The sequence below is a fragment of the Panthera onca genome, chromosome B2 (genome assembly GCF_046562875.1).
Source record: "Panthera onca isolate mPanOnc1 chromosome B2, mPanOnc1 haplotype 2, whole genome shotgun sequence".
Classification (NCBI taxonomy): Eukaryota; Metazoa; Chordata; class Mammalia; order Carnivora; family Felidae; genus Panthera; species Panthera onca.
In genome coordinates, this window is record NC_138343.1 from 33,334,985 (window position 1) to 33,354,992 (window position 20,008).

General features: G+C 38.6%; 1 protein-coding gene across 1 annotated transcript in view; it reads left to right on the forward strand.

Moving 5' to 3' along the window:
• The window catches only part of BLTP3A (bridge-like lipid transfer protein family member 3A), a 59,214-nt gene that overhangs the window by 7,988 nt on the left and 31,218 nt on the right, over nt 1-20,008 (forward strand). The gene's annotated exons all lie outside the window — the stretch shown is intronic.

The following is a 20,008-nucleotide window of genomic DNA, read 5'->3' on the forward strand; positions in this document are numbered from 1 at the left end:
AGTTTGTGAGTTTGAGCCCTTCATTGAGCTCCGTGCTGTCAGTGTGGAGCCTGCTTGGGATTCTCTCTCTATTCTTCTCTCTCTGGCCCTCCCTGCTTGTGCACTCCGTCTCTTCTTTATAGTTAAATAAATAAATAAACTTTAAAAAAAGAGGGGTGCCTGGGTGGCTCAGTCAGTTAAGCGTCCGACTTTGGCTCAGGTCATGATCTCGCGGTTCATGGTTCGAGCCCCACATTGGGCTCTGTGCTGACAGCTCTGAGCCTGGAGCCTGCTTTGGATTCTGTGTCTCCCTCTCTCTCTCTGCCCCCCCTCCCCCACTCATGCTCCGTCTTCCTCTCAAAAATAAATGAACATTAAAAAAATTAAAAAAAAATTGGAACATTGATGGTGAGAGGTTAGTATATGTAAGTCTCTGACTTACGGAATGATATATTCTCAAATTTTATTTCTAAGTTTGGAATTGGGAGTGTGTAGTTTAGTAGAAATATTGTATTGAGTGTTGAATAGGTTCTCAGGTTAGCCCACAAAACCCATAGTGGGTTAACTACATATAAACTCAGTAGATGGGAGTTTTGGTTGTTAAGGAACCATTTGAAGGAGGAGTGGAGATGAAATAGAAGAAAAAAGTTTTTTCTCTCCCAATCCTTGGAGTAAAATCTTTTGGGTCATTGAGATCGCAGCAAGGACTTTTTATGGTTGTGATTTAGGAGTGTGACCAGCATTTAGCGGGCTAGAGATGCTGAGATCATGCAGAATTATGTCACACAAAGAAGCATTGTCCTTTGTCCTTTTGAATTTTGAGTATTTGTTAGACGTTTACATAGGTGAGTTGCCCGTTTATATAAACATAGAGTCTAACTCTGTTGTAATAAACACAAAATATTGTACAACTTTAAACTACAGTGAATGTTCTAGATTGCACCTACCATGGGGGGAGATTTTTTTTTTTTTTTTTTATGTTTATTCACTTTTGAGAGAAAAAGAGAGACACAGCATGAGCTGGGGAGGGGCAGAGAGAGAGGGAGACACAGAGTCCGAAGCAGGCTCCAGGCTCCAAGCTGTCAGCACAGAGCCTGATGCAGGACTCCAACTCACGAACCGTGAGATCATGACCTGAGCCAAAGTCAGATGCTTAACAGACTGAGCCACCCAGGTACTCCGGGAAGATTGTTTCAAACTTTACCAAGTGTTTGTCATTATTTTAGAAAATGTTGTCACTCTTGGCAGTGCCACTCATGGAATTGAGTCTGTCAGGGTTGAGAATCGCTAACTTAGACTAAATTCTGAAACAGCTGAAGTTTGCTCTTGATACGCTCTCTCTTCTCTTGATGTCTCTTTCCCACCTCCTCATGCACCCCATTGCTCTAATTCTGCCCTCAGCCCTCCACTACCATACCGCCCTCCCAAGCCTGCATGCCTTCCTCCTCTCACTTTTGCACCAAAATTCCCAGTTCTTTAGGATATGTGATTTCAGCTAAGTCAGGGGTGAATGTAGAGAACATATTTTGGAGAAGGAATGCTACTCTAATTAGACCAATTCTAATTCAGAAAATGTCCCACAGGGTCAGCTTCCCTAAGTTCCTCTTATTTTCATAGCTTTTGAATCCACAAATACTCTTAAAAGTTCCCAATTTGTTTTTTATTTTCCAAAAATGGTTTCCATGGCAGTGGGGGAGGAGCAGGGGTCTGGGCAGCTGTTTGTGGTATGTGTGTGTCTTTGGAGAGTTGGAGAATTCTAAAATCTAGAAAATCCAGAAAAGGATAGGCTAAGTTCATTGAAGCTGAGTGCCTCCAGCTCTCTGGTCTAGTGCTTTCCCGGGCAGAGCTGAAAACATGCATTTCTCTTTTCTTAGATAAATCTGTTTTCCTTTTCTTCTCCTCTTTCCTTCTTTCTCTCTCTCTCTGAAATCTGTGTGTTTTTTAAATTCATGTTAAAGAAAGGGCTGCAGTTCAGGAATACAGTTTATTTGAGACAATGTCTTAACAGAGGTTGATTTCTCTCATTGAGAAAATGTCTTAACAGAGGCAATGTATTTTTCCTGAACCTCAGCAGAGTCCTTCCTCTCTCCCTTCCTTTCAGATGGAGCTGACTTGTGGCTCCTTAGTCCTCTGAGCCCGTAAACCTCTGAGAGGTTCTTCAGTTTCTTTGAGGAAGATTTGCTGCAAGATAGTTGGATGGTCAGGTGCAGGTGGCGGTTCACTCTTTCTCAGATACGGAGCTAGCCTTCACCTCAGCTAATCCCAGGCCCCGGGCTGCCTTTGAGGACTCTGTTTCTGAGACCATTTATCCATTAATTCTATCAGGAAACTTGTATTGACCACCTGAATTGTGTGCCAAGCGCCAGCAACTCCAAAAACTTGAGACAGGCATCCCTTTCAAGGACTCAACTGCATCCAGTGAAAAACAGGCCTGTAAACAATAAGCTCAGCAAGGCATTAAGAAGTTATCTGTGGAGCCTGAGGGGCACAGATAGTCAGGGGCAGAGAGGTGATGCCAGGCAGAGGGAGCTGCATGAGCAATGGTACTGAACTGAGAAACAGTAGGGTGCCTTTAAGAGACTGCATATGGTTCTGTGTCCCTGGAATGTAGGGTTTGAGGGTGGAACATAGATAGAGATGATACTGGGAAGACAGAGGCTAGATCATAGATGTCTGTATACTACACCAACACATCTAGGTAGGGCTCAGCTTATTCTCTATTGCCATTGATCCAGGTCTGAGGCAACAAACTTCTCCAGACCTTTACACCTCTGTTGACTTTGTTAAAAGTCAGAGAGATGGCATAGTGTAGTTGAGGCTGCAGGTTCTTGAGCCATACTGCTTGATTCTGAATCCTAGCTTGCTGTGATCTTGGGCAAGTTACTTAACCTTTCTATACTTGTTCTCTCTTCTGTCAAATGGAGATAATCGTTGTCCTTTATATCATGGGGTCATTGACAGAAATCAATTAATTAAAACAGAGTGCTTATTAGGACAGTGCCTGGAAGAAAGTAAGCAATTATTAAATGTTAGCTATTATTTTAAAAATAATTTTTATTCTCAGAGAAATATCCTTCTTTTTCATTTTTCCTGATATATATATTTTTATTCTAAAGGCTTCTAGACAGAGCTTATATTTAAATTTTTAAAAAATTTTTAAGTAGGCTTCAGGCCCAGTATAGGGCTTGAACTTAAAACTGTGAGATTATGACCGTGAGATGAACACCTGAGCTGAGATTAAGAGTCAGTCACTTGGGGCACCTGGGTGGCTCGTTGATTAAGTATCTGACACTTGGTTTCAGCTTCAGGTCATCATCTCATGGTTCGTAGTTGGAACCCCTCGCTGGGCTCCACCCTGACAATGAGGAGCCTGCTTGGGATTCTGTCTCTCCCTCTCTCTCTGCCCCTCTCCCACTCCCTCTCTCTCTTTCTCTCTCTCTCTCTCTCTCTCTCTCTCTCTCTCTCTCTCTCTCTCTCAATAAATAAATCATCTTAAAATTAAAAAGGAAAAAGTCACTTAACTGAGCCACCCAGGTGCCCCTTTTAGACACAGCTTTTAGAATATACTTATTTTTCTCTCTCTCCTTTTAAAAAACCTTGTACTTTCTACTTGTCTCTAATGGGAAGGGTGTGCCTTCTACCTTAACTTTACAGATAAGTTTATTTCCGTGTTTACATATGACACTCTTAAACTTGGTTTAACATATCCAGTTAATCAGAGTATTATAGTTGGCTTACAGTGTGTGATAGAATGTGGTTGGATTGTTGGATATACCCTTTAGTTCATTCCATCTCTTTGGCAATTATCATTTATTTGCTTTGTATTATAATCAATAAAAATTAATTGAGCATTCTTGTCCTAGACTTTGTGCCAGACACAGATGGAAATGACACAATGTTAGCTTTAGAGGAACACATAGTCCTTAGGGTTAGAGACCTTTGTTTTTGTTGTTGTTTTAAATTTTTTTTAATGTTTATTTTTGAGAGAGAGAGAGAGAAAAAAAAATGTGAATGGGGGAGGGGCAAAGAGAGGGAGACAGAATCTGAAGCTGGCTCTGTACTGTCAGCACAAAGCTTGATGTGGGGCTCGAACCCATGAACCATGAGACCATGACCTGAGCTGAAGTCAGACACTCAACCCCACTGAACCACGCAGGTGCCTGCCCTAAGACATTTTTTTTTTTTAATGTTTTGTTTTTGAGAGAGAGAGAGAGAAAGCACCAGTGGGGAGGGGCAGAGAGAGAGAGAGAGAGACAGAATCCCGGGCAGGGTGCAGGCTCCAAGCTGTCAGGACAGAGCCCAACACAGGACTCAAACCCATGAATTGCAAGATCATGACCTGAGCTGAAGTCGGACACCCAACAGACTGAGCCACCCAGGTGCCCCCCAAGACCTTTGTTTTTATTTTAAGCTCTTCTTTGTTTCCTCCACAGCTACTTATATGGTTTGAACCAATTTATACTAGTCAGTGAATATGCTATCTTAGGTATTTGTTCGTTGAATGATCTCTGTGGGGGAAACTACTCAGAGGTTTGCCAGGGGTTTTCTTTCACCATCAGATGTGAAACATAGCTCATTTTGAGCAGTCTGTGCTTTTTAAAGTAAACATACATGTTAGCCAAAATTATGGCCAATTCTGTTAAAAAATTAAGGACAGCTTTGTGTATGGAATCTTTTTTCCTCAGTTTCCTCCTTGAGTGTTTTTCAAAACTCAGATAATTTATGTGCCACACTTCTCTAAATAATTGTTTGAGGCTATACCATGGAGAAATCTCTGTTCACATTTCAGTAGTGAATAACCAACAATATCTGTTAGTAGAATAGGCCTCTTCTGAGCATTAGCAATGGGCAGTTTCACTTTGGCTAATCCAAGAGCCTGTGTGTAAGTCTTAAAATTAGAAATATAATATTCAGATTTCATTAATTCTAAGACTTGGGACATGAGGTGTAATATCTTCAAGACTGGTATGGGGAAAGAATCTGGGACCTAATCACTATGGGAACTGAATGGTTAAAGAATTGAGAGGGAAGAGAGCAGCTATTTCTGAGTTACAGTTGATGAGGAGCCCCCACTATCTTAGTTCTAATTCTAGAATGACCAATAAAAGGTTATGTAGAAAAGACATTGGCTAAGAAATTGCAGCCATAATTCCAGGTGGTACTCAAATACATTAACAGTAAGATGAGGAGGAGTCCATATGTAACATGCCTTACATGCCTGGATCCTTGCTAGTGGGCCACATTGCAAGTATTCAGTTCTAGAAGAAGACTGGTTTGGGTCACCTGCTGGCTCAGTCAGTAGAGTATGCAACTCTTGATCTCGGGGTTGTGAGTTCGAGCCTCAAGTTGGGTGTAGAGATTACTTTAGAAAAATAAAACCTTTAAACAATAAGAAGAAGATGAAGAAGGCTGGCTCAAACCAGACAGGGTATTAGGGCTTCAGCTAAATAGGCTAGGTTTTAGCAAGGCTTCCAGCTTAGGGAAGGGAATTAGAATGTTCATCAGGGCAACTGTTGAGCATTAAGGAAAGAGAACTCTCCAGAATCTCCAGAATATTAACTGGTCTAGTATTGGGATGGGAAGGTAGGGTAAATGGGAGGGCTTCAGTTCATTGACTACATAGCTACCATGGATGTTCAGAATTTTGTATAATTGGTTACAATTATTGAGAGTGTAAATCAATATCATGTCTATGGGGGGAAATTTGTCAGTATCTGTCAAAATGTAAAATGTATAATTCCACTTTTATGAATTCATCCTATAGAAGGAATCAAACAAGTGAGAAAAACCTATAAGGCTATTTAATGAGAGTAATGTAAAAGAGTAATCAATAGGGATTTATTAAATAAATTATAATGCTCCATACAGAAGTGTTGCTTGTGGGTAATCTCCAATTGTTAAAAAGAAATTTGACAGTATACAATGCCTAAGATATATTGTTCATTGAAAATAAAAGCAAGTTTTAGAAGAGTATATATGGGATAATTCTATTTTATACATCTATCTATCTTACAGCCATAATTCCAGGTGGTACTCAAATATGTTAACAGTCAATTAGATGAGGAGTCCATATGTAACATGCCTGGAGTCCATATGTAACATGCCTGGATCCTTGCTAGTGGGCCAGATTGCAAGTATTCAGTCCTAGAAGACTGACTTGGGTCACCTGGTGAGCTCAGTCAGTGTGTGTGTGTGTGTGTGTGTGTGTGTGTGTGTGTGTGTATATTAGAAACTTATTTTTTCCTTTTATACCTTTTCCTTTTTTCTTTATATTTTTTATATTTCAATTTTTTATGATAAGCAATCACTAAGAGGATGATTTATCTATTACCATTTATCACACTGTTTTGAGAGGGCACATTTGTGCACATCTGGTCATATGTGTTTTTGGTAACTCAAATCATGGTTGCCTTTTGGGGAGGATGTAATACCAATGAGATCTAGTATAAAAGGTTTCTTCTAATGCTATAACAGTATCTTATGTTGACTTAGCTTTTTCTCAGATAACAATTATGAACTCTGGACAGTATATTAAAAAAAAACCACACAACTATTTAAACACATTGGAAAGTGACCAAATCAGGCAGAAATTGACAGAAAATTTGAAAGATGGGAACTGTACTGGGTAGGTTTCTCATAAATCTTTTTTGCCTGAGGATACTCCCCAGTTTTCATGGTGGGCGGTGGCTAGAACTCAAGCAAAAATCTACGGTTTTACTAGCTTGGGGAGTCAGAGAATAGAGTTCAGGACTATAAGAGGGGCTGGGAAATGAGGGGAGAAATCTCAGAAAGGAGGGAGCAACAGAAGAGGGAGCCCTACAGTCTGCTTTTAAATTCTGTCCAAATCCTTGACATGCATGGGGAAAGGTTTCATGAAGCCTAGGAAAGGCAATAGTTAGCTGAAAGAATTGAGCTGAGATTTAGCTGCTGCCTCTTATGGGGGTGACAGAGTTTGGAGTATGAATCTAGACAAGTGAATTTCCCACTAGAACAAAATTCACTCTTCAGAGGAAGATTGACAGGATTTAGAATCTCAATAATGTTCAGTATACAATAATAAATGACTAGATGTGCAATGAAGGAAAATGTGACTCGTTGAGAATAGCAGTCAATAGAAATTGACCCCAAGATGACTCAGATGTTGAAATTATCAGACAAGGACATTAAACAAACTTGGTAATAATAAGTGAACAGATGGAGAATCTCAGCAGAGAAGTGGGAACTATAAAAAGAACCAAATGTAAAATCTAGAACTTAAAAGTACAATACCTGAAATGAAAAATTAATTGGATATGCTTAACAGCAGATTGGAGATGGCTAAAGAAAGGGTCGGTGAACTTGAAAATAGACAGGAATTATCCACTCTGAAGAAAAGAGAAAAAAGATTGAAAAACAAAAACAGCCTCAGGGACTGTGAGACAATATTAATATGTTTGTATTTGGAGTCCTAGAAGGCAAGGAGAGAGAAGACATGTGGCAGATTGTATTTTCCGAAGATGGCTGCAACAATATCTACCATCATACGTGTTCTTTTCTTGGCCAATAGAATCGGGTTGGAAGTGACATCCAAGCTACACAGAGTAACCACGTGTAGGTGCTTCAGTTAACAGTCCTTGCTGAGCTGGTCTTTGAGACATTCCAGTCCAGGAGTCAACCATGTGAGTGAAGAAGCCACTCACTTCTAGGTGATCCCAGCTCCCAGCCATTCATGGCATCCCAGATGAAGCCCCAGAATTCTTGAATCAGAGTAAAGCTTTCCCAGTTATCCCTTGAATTTCTTTCTTTTTTTTTTTATTTTTTTTTTTTTTAATTTTTTTTTTAACGTTTATTTATTTTTGAGACAGAGAGAGACAGAGCATGAACGGGGGAGGGGCAGAGAGAGAGGGAGACACAGAACCGGAAGCAGGCTCCAGGCTCTGAGCCATCAGCCCAGAGCCTGACGCAGGGCTCGAACTCACGGACCGCGAGATCGTGACCTGAGCCGAAGTCGGACGCTTAACCGACTGAGCCACCCAGGCGCCCCGAATGAATTTCTGATGCATAAATCTGTGAGCTTAATAAGATGCTTACTGTTTTATGGCACTAGGTTTGGAGTCGTTTATGCTGCAGTAGATAATTAAAACAAGACAAAAATATTTGCAGAAATAATAGCTGACAGGTAAACAAAAGACAATCCAATTTAAAAACAAGCGAAGGATCTGTATAGACATTTCTTTAAGGAAGATGCATAAATGGCCACAAACACATGAGATACTCAACATTATCAGCCATCAAGGAAATGCAGATCAAAATCACAATGGCTACAAGGATGACTGTAATTAAAAAGCTAATTACAGTGTTGGTGAAAATGTGGAGAAATAATAACAAATGTTGGTGAGGATGTGGAACAATAAGAACTCTCAAACACTGCTGGTAGGACTGTAAAATGGTGCAGCCACTTTGGAAAACAGTCTGGCACCTCCTCAAGAAGTATCAGAGTTAACCATTTTACACAGCAATTCCACTCCTACTTGTATACCCAACAAATAAAAGCGTATGTCCACATAAAAACGTGTACTTGCATGTTCATAGTGGTATTATTCACAATGTCTCAAAAGGGGAAACAACCCAAATGTCCCATCAACTGATGAATGATAAATGATGATAAACAATAATGATAAAACATTATATAGATGGTGTATCTGTATAATGGAATATTTTTGACCATAAAGAGGAAAGAAGTGCTGATTCCTGTTACAACATGGATGAACTTTGAAAATATGCTAAGTGAAAGAAGCTAGTCACAAGAGACCACATATTGTGTAATTCCATTTATGTTAAATGTCCAGAATAGGCAAATCTATAGAGACAAAATAGATAATGGTTACCAGGTTAGGGGGAATAAGGAGAGTGGAGATGATAGCTGAAGGGTACAAGTGTTTTTGGAAGAGGGTAATGAAAATGTTCTAAAATGGATTAAGCTTATGATTGCACAACTCTGTGAGTATACTAAAAACCATTCAATTGTACATTTAATTTTTTTAAATATTTATTTCTGAAAGAGAGAGCAGGGAAAGGACAGACAGAGGGAGACACAGAATCTGAAGGAGGCTGCAGGCTCCAAGCTGTCAGCACAGAGCCCGACGTGGGGCTCAAACCCATGAGTCATGAGATCATGACCTGAGCCGAAGTCAGACGTTTAACCAACTGAGCCACCCAGGCGCCCCCAGTCAATTGTACATTTTAAATGAATGTGTCTATGGTATGTGAATTCTATTTCAATAGAGCTGTTATTAAAAAAGAAATAGTGGCTAAAAGTTTCAAGTTTGGTGAAAAACAGATTTATACAATCCAAGAATCTCAGTCAATCCTAAGTAGGATAGATATAAAGAAAATTACTCCAGGCACATCACGGTCATGTTGCTGAAAATTAAAGATAAAGAGAAAATGAGAGCAGCCAGAGGAAAATGACTTCTCACATAAAGGAGAACAATGATAGAAATTAATGGCTGACTTCCCATCAATAACAGCAGTGGCAAGAATACAATGGACTGATATCTTTAAATGCTGAAAGAAGTTCTCAACCTAAAATTACATATCCAGCTTAAATGTTTTTTAAAAGTGGAAAGTAAAGGCATTTTTAGACTAAGGAAAACAGAATCCTAGCGGTACTATAAGAGATACTGAAGAAAGTTCTTCAGGTTGAAGAGAAATGATACCAGATGGAAATTTGGATCTATAAGAAAGAGTGAAGAACACTGCAAATGTAGATGTTCAAGACTATTTCTGTAGTAGACAAGACTGTCTTATGGGTCTGTACCATATGTATGGTAGTCCTCCCTTATCCACAGTTTTGCTTTCCATGGTTTCAGTTACCTGTGGTCAACTGCAGTCCATAGCAGATGATCCTCCTTCTGACATATCATCAGAAGGTCAGTAGTAAGCTGATGCTGTGTCTTAGTACCTACATCAGTCACCTCACTTCAACTCATCAGGTAGACATTTTATCATTTTATATCAACACAAGAAGAAGAAGGGTGAGTACAGTAAAATGAGCTATTTTGAGAGAAACCACATACACATAATTTTTATTGCAATATATTATAATTGTTCTATTTTATTATTAGTTATTGTTAATCTCTTACTTGCCTAATTTATAAACTTTGTCATAATTATGTTTTAATAGAAAAAAAAGGTAGTATATATAGGATTCAGTACTGTCTGAATTTCAGGTATTGACTGGGGACATATCCCTCGTGGATAAAGGGGGACTGTTGTATATGTAATATATATGACAACTATGGTCCACCAGGTGAAGGACAGTAAATGAACTATTTTGTTGCAAAAGTTCTTAAATTTTTACTTAAAGTAGTATAATATTAACTGTAAGTAGATTGTGATAAGTTTACATTGTGTGTCCCTAGAGTAGTCACACATAGGTAAGGAGGTTTAGCTAAAAATCCCATAAAATTACAATGAAATACTAAAGATAATTAGGTTAACCTAAAAAGAAGGCAGGGAAGGAGGAATAGAGGAACAAAAACCAGATGAAACAAATTGAATGCTAAACCAAAATCAACCAATATCGATAATTACGAATGGATTGACCACTCCAAATTAACAGTACACGTTGTCAGACTGGATAAAAAAGGGATAGACACAAATAGATTGAAAGTTAGAGGATGAAAAAAGGTACACCGTGTGAACAGTAAGCACAAGAATGCTGGAGTGGCTATATTATCATCAGACAAAATAGACTTCAAGACAAAGATTACTACTAGAGATAAGAGGGGTGCCTGGGTAGCTCAGTCGGTTGAGTGTCCAACTCTTGATTTTGGCACAGGTCATGATCCCAGGGTCATGGAATCGAGCCCTGTATTGGGTTCACGCTGAATGTGGAGTCTGCTTAAGATCTTTGTCTCTCCCTTCCCCCTTCCCCTCTTGCCCTTCCCCTGCTCAATCTCTCTCTCTCTCTCTCTCTCTCTCTCTCTCTCTCTCTCAAATAAAAAAAAAAATTACAGAGATAAACATTTCATAGTAAAAGGATAATTTCATCAGAAAGACACAATCATTTCATCAGAAAAACTGGCTCAGTTAAGTGTCAACTCTTGATTTCAGCTTAGGTCATGATCTCACAGTTCGTGAGATTGAGCCCTGTGTTGGCTTGGAGCCTGCTTGGGATTCACTCTCTCCTTCTCTCTCTGCCCCTCCTCTTCTCTCTCTGTCTCTCTCTCTCTGTCAAAATAAATAAACTCAAAAAAAAAAAAAAAAGACACAATCATTAATGTATATGAACCTAATAAAATAGCTTCAATACACATGAAGCAAAACCAAAGCTGAAAAAGGCAAATCCACAATTATAGTTGGATTCAAAAAAATTCTTTTAAAAATCTTTATTCATTTTTGAGAGAGAGACAGAGTGTGAGCAGGGGAGGAGCAGAGAGAGAGGGAGACACAGAATCCCAAGCAGGCTCCAGGCTCTGAGCTGGCAGCACAGAGTCCGATGCGGAGCTCGAACCCGCAAACCGTGAGATTATGACCTGAGCTGAAGTCGGATGCTCAACCGACTGAGCCACCCAGGCGCCCCAACAATTATAGTTGGATGTTTTTAATACTCCTCCCTCAGTAGTTGATAGAACAACTTGAAAAATATCAATATAGATATAGAAGATCTGAATAATGTTATGCATTGCCTTGCCTAATTGAGATTTATAGAACACTATACATAACACAACTGGAGAACAACAATATTCTTTTCAGGTGCACAGGAAATGTTTACCAAAATAGACCATACATTAAACTATAAAATATGCCTCAACAAATTTCAAAATATTGAAAACTTACATAGTATATTCTCTAACTACAATGGCATTACGTTAAAAATCAATAAAAAATAAGATCACTAGAAAAGTCCTGCAAATTTGGAATATTTAAAATACATTTCTAAATAACTCATGGTGAAAGAAATCATTTTGTAAAAGAGATTAGAAAATGTTAGCTAGTTGGCAATGAAATTCAACATATCAAAACTTGTGGGATATAGCAAATAAAGTGAATACTAGGAAACATATAGGTTTAAATGCTTATATTAGAGAAAAGTTTAAAAATCAGTGAATGAGGTTTCCAACTTAAGATGCTAGAAAATGATGAACGTAATAAACCCAAGTAAGTAGAATAAAGGAAAAACAGTAGAAATCACTGACATTGAATATAGGACAAAATAGAGAAAATTAATAAAGACAAAAGTTTTTTTTGTTTGTTTAAAGATCATTAAAATTAACTGTTAGTGAAACTGACCAAGAAAAAGACGTCATGAATACTATCAGGGATGAAAGAGGGGATATAGATCTTACAGGTGTTAAAAGGTATTAAGGGATTATTAATATCTGTTGTCAAAAAACTCAACAACTTAGATGAAGTGCACGTAATTATTTGAAAAACGTAACTTAGCAGAATTGACTATGAAGTAGAGTATCTGAGTAGCCCAATGTCTATTAACGAAATTGCATTTGTTATCAAAACTTTATTTTACAAAGAAAACTCCAGGTCCAGATGGTTTTATTGATGATTTGTGTTGAACACTTAAGTAAGAAATAGAACCCATTTAACACAAATTATTTTGGGAAATAGAGAAGGAAAACACTTCCCATCTTGTTTAATATGTCTATCATAATCTTGGTAACAGAAAACTGACAAAGATGTTGCAGACTATGTGAATGTCTTTGTAGAACTCTTTCGGCCTCTTAAAAAAAAAGTTATTAGAACTAGTAAGTTCTAAAAACTAGAAAGTTATTAGAACTAGTTATTAGAACTATACTAGCAAGTATAGGACTAGCAAGTATTAGAACTTGCTAGCAAGTATTAGTACTAGCTAGTATTAATACTAGCAAGTATTAGAACTATACTAGCAACGTATAGGAACAATATATAAATACCAGTTTTCACAGAGATCGGAAATGAAGAAGTAAAGCTGTCTCTATTCCACAGATATAATTGTTTACATAGAAAATCCTAAAGAACCTACAAAACAACCATTAGAACGAATAATTGAATTTAGTAAGGTTGTAGGATATAAAGTCAAATACAGTGACACCTGGCTGGCTCAGTTGGTGGAGTGTGGGACTCTTGATCTCAGAGTAAGCTTGAGCTCCATGTTGGGTGTAGAGACTACTTAAAAAAATCTTTTAAAAAAACCAAAATCAATATGAAAAAACACTTTTACTTCTATCTTCTAGCAGCAAACAACTAGAAAAATTTTTAAAGTTTCCTTTATAATTCAAAAATATAAAATACACACATAAATTGAAAAAAAGGTGTATACCTGAAAACTAGAAAATGTTGCCTGGAGAAGTTAAAGACGACCCAAATAAATATGCCATCCCTTGGTTATATACCGTCTTCAAGGATACACTGACTCATCTTTGCTAATATGTCAGATCTCCCCCAGTTGAGCTATGCAGTCCCAATCAGAATTTCAACAGGTGTTTTTTTCCTCCATCCTACAGAAATTGGCAGGCTGACTTAAAAATTTGTATGGAAGTGTAAAAGACCTAGAATGACTAAAATAATCTTGGGGGGAAAAAGCAAAATGAGATTTATACTACTTTTAAGACTTAAAATGAACCTACCATAATATGGCCAGTGTGGTATTGGCATAAGGATAAGTAGACCAGTGGAACAAAATAGAAAGTTCAGAAATAAGCTACTGTAGGGGCACCTGGGTGGCTCAGTTGGTTAAGCATCTGACTTTTGAGCTTGGCTCAGGTTATGATCTCATGGTTTGTGAGTTTGAGCCCCAAGTTGGGCTCTGCGCTGAGAGCATGGAGCCTGCTTGGGATTCTCTCTCTTTCCCTCTCTCTCTCTCTGTGCCTCTCCCCTCCCCCCCCCCACTCAAAATAAATTAAAAAAAAAAGCTACTGTATATAAATTGCACCTTAAATAACACAAAAACAATTAAAAAACCCAATATTGGAAACAAAAATCCAGAAGGAGAGAGAATTTTCTTCTAAGAAAAGCATATATCCATTCATGTAGCAGTTTTGGGAGTAAAACCTATTAGGACAAACCTCTAAGATTGAATGGTATATTCTATCACATGGTCCAGAGTAGACTAATGTTAGCTACTTCAATGATTGAGATATTTTGTTTAGATGATTTGGGGGTCCACAGCTTGATGTGTTATATTTTTGCTGAAAGTCATGCCTGTGGTGTGGCTGAGCAGTGAAAATACTTTGGTATGGATTTGCTTAGGAAGCTTAGAAACCAAGGCCTGGGCTGTGATCACCTTAGTGGAAAAAAATAGTGAAGGAAGCAAAGCATATTTGCAGGCATATTTGCTTTTGTGGGGTTTCGATTTCTTTGGGACCTGAAGCAGACTGATTATTGCAACTTATTGACTGTATTATCAGCAATAAAAGTACTGAATTACAGGGTACAGGGTAGTGGGAGAGTTGACCGAATGCTGAGTTAAGTCTCATTTCTGCCATTTACTTAGTCCCAGGTTAACCACTGGCTAGCTATGACTCTTGGGAAAGTCATTTAACTTTCTGGCCATTTGCAAATTATAGATTTGGTCTGAATTATTATTTAAGATGCCTTCTCCTCTGAAATTCTGTGAATCTAAAAATGTAAGAATTCTCACTTCTAACATTGTGGTACATTTTCACAAAGATATCTGAGAATTTTTCTCTGTTGTCTCTTTGGCAGATTGCAATCCTCTGGCAGAAATGAAACCTGATCAAGATCTTTTCCAACTTGATTTCATCTTAGCTTCTATGCTCTGTAACAGTAACAGATGGCCAGAAAATGTTTCCCCACATACTTAAAGTGGAATAGCAGGCTTCCATTAGCCTTTTCAGCAACCCTGGAATCAGAGATATCATCCTCAGTTAGGAACACAGATACTGAATAAAGTGGTTTCAGATCAGATTCAGATCTGGTTTCCTTGTTTGAGCAAACCTCCACAATCCTCCTCCACAACCGTCCTCGTGGATTACCATTTTACCTATTCTTTGTTATTACTGTAAAATGCGGTCAAAATCAGTTGAGGAATTCTTACTGCCTTTTTTGAGAAGCTAATAAGGTGATACCCACTTTTTGTTGAATCATAAAAGTAAATTGACAAATTTATTATTACTCTTAGGGGAGAACAGCCATTGGTGGTCCAGCAGACCTGCATGTAATCTCTGTAGAGAGATTCTCCACTCTGATAACCAAAATTATATAATAAAAGGAAGTTTATCCTCTCACTTGCTTATTCTTCTGTACCCTACCTGGAAATATGAGCGATCACTTTTCCTCTGGGGCCTCATCTAGGAAGACAGGTTCTTCTGGGTTTTGTGCTTTTCCCGTTGTTCCTCTGTGTTGGTGTTGTTGATGAGGGCAGTATGCCAAGAGTCTGATGACCAGTCCTCACTGAGATTAGTCTCTAGTCCTGGCTGCCTGATGTTCATACACTTGTAGTCATTTCCAAGATAAGTCCACCTGGTTACTATCAGGATAAAATGAGCACAGGGTTCTCTATAGAACTTCCCTGAAGAAGTCAGTGCTGTCATTTGCCAGATGACATGGCTACAAAGTTCATAGAACTCTGCTGATTATCACCTATCACCTGTTGTTTTCAATTGGTTGGTCTTGCCTTTACAAGCTTGATTTTGACTAGATTAATTGATAACTTTGTTCCATGTCCTCAGTTCTCTTGTGACCCAGTAGTACTGGAGGGACAAAGGATGAAAATCTATTCTTGGAGCCAGAGTGGGGACTCTGGAAAGGCTTTCTGAGGAACATTAATTCAGTTTTAACCTTGTTCAGATTTCAATTTGTAGACGCCTGGGTGGAAAGGATAGAAATAGGCATACTGGGAATGGAGGAGGATACATTGAGCTAGAAAGAGACCTGAGGGGTTGTCTCTTGAAGACAGCTTGAACCCTAGGATTATAATCCAGGCCTCCTGAATCTATTTTTTAAGATAATAATGTAATCCTTTTCTAAAGGCAGCAGGGGAATCCACAAATAATACTGATTACTTTTTATTGAGCACTTAACAAATGCCGGATATTTAGTGTATGTTAGTTAGCTCTGTTAATTCCACCAGTCCTGTGAAGTTGGTTGAACAGTTTGCCTAAAGTCACAGCATTAGTGAGAGAGCCAGATTTTGAGCCCAAGTCTAACCCTAAAGCCTGTGCTCTTAAACACCAAGCCATGATAAGAATAGAATTTAAAAACTTCTCTGTTCTGGAAGAATGGATTTATGCATCTCTTTTCTATCTTGAACCTCTCATTTTCCCTGCCTTCAATCACTTTAACTGATTAACTGTTAAACCATTCAAATTAAACCATTCTCAAACTTTAGAGAACAGAAGAATCACCCTGAGTTTGTAAAATGCTGATTCCTTACTCCCCTCCTCATTGTGAATCAGCATATCTGGAGTGTGGCCCAATAATCTACATGTTAAAATAAACATACACCGTGGTGATTCTACCCATTTGATCACAGGACCATAGTTTGAGACACAATTGCCCTAAATCCTGGCAAAGTTAGGGTGAAATGTAACACAAGTCTCATACTTTTTTATTCACGACTGGAAAAATGACATGTATTTTTTTATATGGAGCTGTAAATGGAGTTAGATTTTGCATAGAACACAATGTAGAAATTAGGTACAGGTTGCCTGTTCAGTGTAACCACTTTGAGAATGTCAACGTTAGCATGTGTGTAACTCATTGTTGACTGTGGTTGTTTCATTTTATTCAAAGTATGTTCCTCCTGTTTTTAGAGAGATTTTTATCATAAGGGAAATAGCTTATTTTAGTGACTCTCAGCCTGTTCTCTCCTGCATATTGAAGGGGTCCTGACTCCCATCTCTGACAGTGTCTCACACCTACTATGATTCTCAGTTGAGGCAGAGAGGTAGGGTCTTATCACAATCTGGGGAAAAGAGGACACGTACAGTTACAGTCTTTAAAACTAATTTTTTTTATCTTCAAAAATTCTTATCTTTAAGACTAATACTTCTGAAGGGTTACTCACCCCAATTTCGGAGCTGATGTGGCTTTCCTGAATACTTAAGAGTAGAGGAAGTGTTGCTAGGAAAAAATAATTGTAGTATCTTGTTTAAATATAAAGGACTTGAAAAAGAAAGTCTGCCTGTACCTAGTGGTTACAAATAATGTTAAGTTCTGTTTCTGTGTTCTTTCTTTCCCACAGGACTGTGTTTCCTCCAAGTCCCTAAGGGGCATGCACTGTGTATCTTCCTTTAGTTTCAATTGTTGTTATTCTTGTTTTATGTAGTGGAAGTGTTTAAGATGTTCTTTCTTTTCTTTCACACCCCAGTCCTATTTCCTTATAGGTAGCCATTCCTTGAAGGAAAAGAGAAATTCTCTTTCCCTCTGTAGCAAGTTAGTTTTCAGATGATAGGAGCCATTGTAGAAAGCTTGTCTTTTGGGTTCAGAGACTAACATTGGTTCATACCCAGTAAATGTTGACTAAACATTTTTTGTGAATTAAAATCAGTAAAAGTATGTCTACGGGTATAGAATTTTATTTTACCCTATTTAAAAGCTAATAATGAGCTTGTTGTAGTTTATGGATGCTGACAGAACACATGATACTCCTAGATCAGAGATAGAAGACTTTATTACTCACAGCCCTGCAAGCAGCATAAGCAAATGTTTGCATTAGTTCCCCCTTATCCCCTCGTGTCCCATGGGAGTGACACAAACGGACCCAGATGGATGCTTGCACATATTTTATAGGAATGGAACACTGAAGTAAGTGGTAAGCAAGCCTGCTCTTTGTCCTGGGGTGGGGCACATTACTTCATCCCTCAAAGCTGATCTTTGCAAACCCAATCCTGAGAAGTGGTCCGGGTAAGGAGTGGTCAGGATCATGTGTTTTTGGTATACTCAGCAAGACATGTAGGAGTGTGAGAGACCCATGGAGGAGTAGCGCTTCAAACAGTAAGTACATACACTATGTAATTGATAGAAATCTTAGAAAGAATTACTATGAAATATTTGCCATACAAAAATATATAAAGAGTAATATAGCCATACGTTCACCTCCCATACAGTCACCTCCCAATGTGAGAAATAAGTATTTATACAGAATGTGAGAAATAAGTATTTATATAGTTGCAGCTGACTGTGGAACCCTCCCCTGTCTCACAGGTAAGCAGTTTCCTGAATTTGTTATCATGCCATTGATTCCTATGAATCTCTAATTATCATACAGTACTTTTTTTTTTTGCATGTTTATAAACTTCTAAAAATTTTTAACTATCATTTAAAAATTGTTAAAGAGTCTTTTTATATAGTACCATTTTAGGCACTGTAGAAAAAAATTGTGAAGATAAAACTCATGCACATCATGATGTTATAGTCCAAGGAAAACCAAAAACACTAAAATACACCTTAGTAAAAGGAAAGGATGTATATGAACAAATAAAAGTTGGTAAATAATATGTAACTCTGAAGTCAGTTATTAGCATCTAATATGTATAAGGGCCAAGTGTAGTTATGGATGGAGGGCAAGATACAATTTATTATTGAGGTGGAAAATAGTGACTCAGAGGCAGCAACAGTGAGAATTACCGGGATGAGATTCATCTAGACAGTTTGTCATACAGGAAAGAGGGATATGCTGTGAGGAACTTCCCTTAAATTGATCTAACCAAAAAGATGAGAAGGGAACTGGGAGTAGTCAGGCAGCAGGATAGTTAGCTGAGAGGTATGTGCGTATGTCAGGTAACCATTTTGATTAGGAGGCATGGCTAAGACCAAGCCTCTGACCTCACAAGGCTTCACATCTAATTACACAGGGGTGGTTACATATGGGAGAATTAGAGAACATCCTAAGACCCTCCATGATTATGACTTAAATGTGTGTAACAGATTCTAGAGATGTAGAAAAAAAAAGTTTAATATGAGTTGCAGCAGTTGGGGAAGGAAAGCCTCAGTGAGAAGTCTTGCATTGGGCCTGGCATGGCAGACTGTGATGATGATGCTCCAGGAAAGGGGTGGCAAGAACACGTGAGCAGACTGGAGACAGTGAGCATGGAATAATGAGAAGACTGGCCTGTGTGAATTATGTCCAGGCCACTTGACCTGTAGAGTTTCCTATGGTCTGTATTTTGCTGATTGCACGCTTATGGTGCAGTTCAGCGTTTTTTCTCTGTCCTCTGTATTTCCTGCAAATTTGCAACTGGACCTAGTAGCATGATGAGATTTAGGTTCATTTACTTTGGCAGGACTATAGGTGAGGGGTTTGTTCTTTTGTCACATGAGTAAAGGGATGTGTAAGGGTCTGGGGTTTCATTTGACTAAACAAGCCAACAATTAGCCTATTACCATTTCACATTTTTTTTTAAATTTACCATTTTTTAAAAAGAAGTTTATTTTTGAGAGGGGGGTGGGGAAGGAGGGGCAGAGAGAGAATGCCAAGCAGGCTTTGTGCTGTCAGCGCAAAGCCTGACCTGCAGTGTGATCCCACCAACCACAACCTGAGCCAAAATCAAGAGTTGGACGCTTAACTGACTGAGCCACCCAGGCGCCCCTGTCTCACATTCTAACTTCATAGAGCTCCCTCGTCTGTTTCAAGTAGTGTTAGAAATATAATTTGCTTTCTGAGATATCCTGGTCTGTCTACTCTCCACCCAGCCCCGCCCCCACTTTTGTTTGTACAATCTCTTTTCTTCATTTGTTTTCCCTATCTTGCTCAGTTTGGATTCCTCTCCCAACAGTTTCTTTTCAACATGGGTGCTGTGTCCTAAGAAGGAACCTTGATTAGTTTCCTGAGTTTGTAGGGCTAGCCTGCTCCAGGTCCTTTGGACCTCACTGGGGACCCCTTGCAGTTGACTACACCCCACTAGTTTCAACTGCTATGATCAAATTGGCCCACGTTGCTTTTCATTTAAAACTTGGTTGTCTTGTAGTTCTGTTCTTTGGTTTGTCAGATGCCTTATTGCTTTCATGTTGATTTTCACAGCTGCTTATAGCACATATGTCTTGTGGCTATTGATGCTTTTTCCCTCTTGCTTTATGTGGGGGTTTA